Source organism: Schistocerca serialis, chromosome 2 (genome assembly GCF_023864345.2).
Source record: "Schistocerca serialis cubense isolate TAMUIC-IGC-003099 chromosome 2, iqSchSeri2.2, whole genome shotgun sequence".
Classification (NCBI taxonomy): domain Eukaryota; kingdom Metazoa; phylum Arthropoda; class Insecta; order Orthoptera; family Acrididae; genus Schistocerca; species Schistocerca serialis.
In genome coordinates this window covers 191,232,624-191,236,129 of record NC_064639.1, presented here as the reverse complement: position 1 = coordinate 191,236,129, position 3,506 = coordinate 191,232,624, and the positions used below count along the sequence as shown (strand labels likewise).

The 3,506-nt window shown below is 45.6% G+C and overlaps 1 non-coding gene and 1 pseudogene across 1 annotated transcript; both read left to right on the top strand.

The window, feature by feature from the left end:
- Positions 1-1,758: 1,758 nt before the first annotated feature.
- On the top strand, positions 1,759-1,832 carry Trnas-cga (transfer RNA serine (anticodon CGA)). The gene has a single exon. It is a non-coding gene; the product is annotated as a tRNA-Ser (tRNA).
- Positions 1,833-3,186: 1,354 nt separating this feature from the next.
- LOC126458971 (5S ribosomal RNA) lies at positions 3,187-3,304 on the top strand (annotated as a pseudogene).
- Positions 3,305-3,506: the final 202 nt, after the last annotated feature.

Below are 3,506 nucleotides of genomic sequence, written 5' to 3'. Positions count from 1 at the left end.
TTGTTTCCATCCCTTGTCACTTATGATATTTCCTCCACCATTGTTCTTATGCCCCTATTACATGGTTGCGAACGGTGCATCATTCCCTGTGGACTCGTTGATTGTTGGTACATCACCAAATTGTGTGTCTTCGTTGATGGTGTGGTTATGGGGAAGTCGAAACACGTTGGTTCCTTTCTGTCGTTCTGTCATGGCTCCACATTGACCACCGTTATCGGACTGATTCCACACAATCTACTGTCACATACACACCACTTGAGCGCCATGGCAGCGGTGGTGGATGGCCTGACCGCTTGGTGCCACTTCCACACCATTTACGGCGCTTCTAAGCCACTGGTCAACCCTCTTGAGAGGGTGTCTAATACTTTACCCTTTGCGCTTGGATGATCATATTATGAGTGTTGTTCAATAAGTAATGCAACAGATCTTTGTTCTCGACCAGAAATGCGGATTTTTCGGGACATCGTGGTACATTCTCGCTTGATCCCCTACAGCTTTACGAAGAACCGATAGATGTCAGCGCTACATATAGCCTTCAAAATTCCGTCTGTAACAGAGGTGTGTACCAAGCAGAGAGCTGTCATTCAGTTTCTTTTGGAGGAAAACCAGAGCACCGTAGAGATTCATAGGCGCTTGCAGTATTTCTACGGAGACCTGACAGTGAACAAAAGCACGGTGAGTCGTTGGGCGAAGTGGTTGTTACCATCGCAACAAGGTCGCGCAGACCTATCCGAATTCTCACGTGCCGATCCGCCCTCAGGAAATCGAAGCAACGACTTCAACATGTTCATCGCCACAATAATTCATACTATCTACTCCTTCTCCATGACAACGCAAGGATTCATTCTGCGGGAATCATAACGTGGATGATGGGGAGCTTATTGATGCAGCCAGTAGACTGGTACCATGAGGGCATGCAGGCCCTGCTAATAAGGTATGGTAGGGCCATCGTACTGAATGAAGATTATGTTGTAAAATAAGGTTTTGGAGCCAAAAGAGTGGGGTGTAATATGGTGTTTGTGATCCTGAATAAAATCAACCTGCTTTCAGAAAAATGTGTGCTGCATTTCTGATTGAACGTCCATCTTATAAATACACTAAATTTCAAAGTGAGATATACATTACATTCTTTCTGATTAAGAACTGATAGCAACTTAACAGAATAATTCGTCACACATTGTATAATGGAGCATATCACACTTATAAATAATATTTCTAAATCCAGAGAACAGTTCTGACTGATCGATTCTCTAAATATAGATTCTATATGTTGGCCTTTCTTTTCAAAGCATGTCTTCGGACTGTACATATAACTAAATTTTGTAATTCTAAGAAATACTATAACAATCGAAGGCTGTCTCATTCTTTTAAACTAAACCGCTTGGCACCTGATACTTCGTAGATCAATCGTCCGACACCACTTTTCGTCGAATTCTTTTAATCTTCAGGTTTTGTTCAAAAACTCTGTTTTTCATTACTTTCGTCCTGCTTTGCTATTTTATTACTCGTTTTGTAAATGACGAAAACATTTGAATATGATTTACATGAAAAAGAGGTTGACTCCATAAAGGTAATCATCCTTATACGTACCACGATCATTTCAAATAAAAATAAACGGAATGATATTTTAGAAAATAAAAATACTATAATAAATAATCAGAATGTCTTTGATGTTGTCAAAAACAAAGAAAACATTAATTTTACTGAAGGAGACGAGATACTGGCAGATGTAAGCTGTGAGGACGGGGCGTGAGTCGTGCTTGGATAGCTCAGTGGTAGAGCACTTGCCCTCGAAAGGCAAAGGTCCCGAGTTCGAGTCTCGGTCCGGAGCACAGTTTTAATCTGCCAACAACTTTCATTAATTTTGCTGAAAATATTTACACTCAGATACACATACACTGATCAGCCGGAACATTATGACCACCGACCTACTATCGATATAAACTCGTCCAGGCGATACCAGCGTCTCCTGTAGAGAAATAGCTGCTAGTCAGACACACACAAGGTGCGTGTAGTATCAGTGAGCGTGATGTCCGTGTGTAAAATGGTGAAGGCGCGCAATCTATCTGAGTTTGAACAAGGGCACACTATGATGGCCCGGAGGCTCGGCAGGAGCATTTTGGAAACTGCATGACTCTTCGGTTGTTCGGGGAGTGGTTTGATGTCTTCAACACGTGGCGGAACCGAGGTGAAACCACGTACAGACGTCATGGGGTTGGGCGGCCACCCCTCATTACAGATGTCGAACGTAGATGGCTGGCCAGACTGGTAAAACAGGACAGGTGGCGAATTGTGGCGGAACTAACATCGGACTTTAATGCTGGACAGGGTACAAGTGTGTCTGAATACACAGTGCAACGAACACTCCTAACGATGGTCCTCCAAAGCCGACGACCCATGCATGTGCCAAAGTTAACACCAGAAGATTGGCAGTTACGACTGAAATGGGGACTTGACCATCGGCACTGGACGATGGCGCAGTGGCAAAGCATTGCATGGTCTGATGAATACCGATACTTTCATCATGCCAATGGAGGGGAGCGAATCCGTCGTCCTCCAGGAAAACAATCCTTGACACCCATACTGCGGGACGGATACAAGCTAGCGTCGGCTCCATTATGCTCTGGGGAACATTCACGTAGCCGGCCGGAGTGTCCGAGCGGTTCTAAGCGCTACAGTCCGGAGCCGGGCGACCGCTACGGTCGCAGGTGCGAATCCTCCCTCGGGCATGGATGTGTGTGATTTCCTTAGGTTATTTAGGTTTAAGTAGTTCTAAGTTCTAGGGGACTGATGACCTCAGAAGTTAAGTTCCATAGTGCTCAGAGCCATTTGAACCATTTGAACATTCACGTAGGCATCCATGGATCCACTGGAGCTCGTGCAAGGTACCACGACGGCCAACGAGTATCGAACACTGGCTGCAGAGCACACACACTCCTTCATGACGATCATGTTTCCCGACGGCAGTGGCATTTTTCAGTAACATAAATCGCCACGTCATAAGGGCTAGGAATGTGATGGATTGGTTCGCCGAACAGAGTGGCGAGTTCTACATGATGTGCTGCTATCGTAACTCGCCAGATCTGAACACGATCTAACACATCTGGGATGTGATGGAATGTGGCCTCAGAGTTCATCACGTCCCTCCCGGAATTTAGGGGAATTAGGTGACTTGTGTGTGCGGAGGGCAACGGCGTTGCCGCAGTGGATACACCGGTTCCCGTGAGATCACCGAAGTGAAGCACTGTCGGGCGTGTTCGGCACTTGGATGGGTGACCATCCAGGCCGCCATGCGCTGTTGCCATTTTTCGGGGTGCACTCAGCCTCGTGATGCCAATTGAGGAGCTATATTGCGTTTACAATGTAAGAAAAGATAGACTGCTGCTCACCGTAAGGATTACACGTTAAGTTGCAGACAGACGCAATTAAAAGACACTTACACATTAGCTTTCGGCCACAGCCTTCGTCAGAAAAACAGAAACGCACACGATTTGTTCATACAAGCA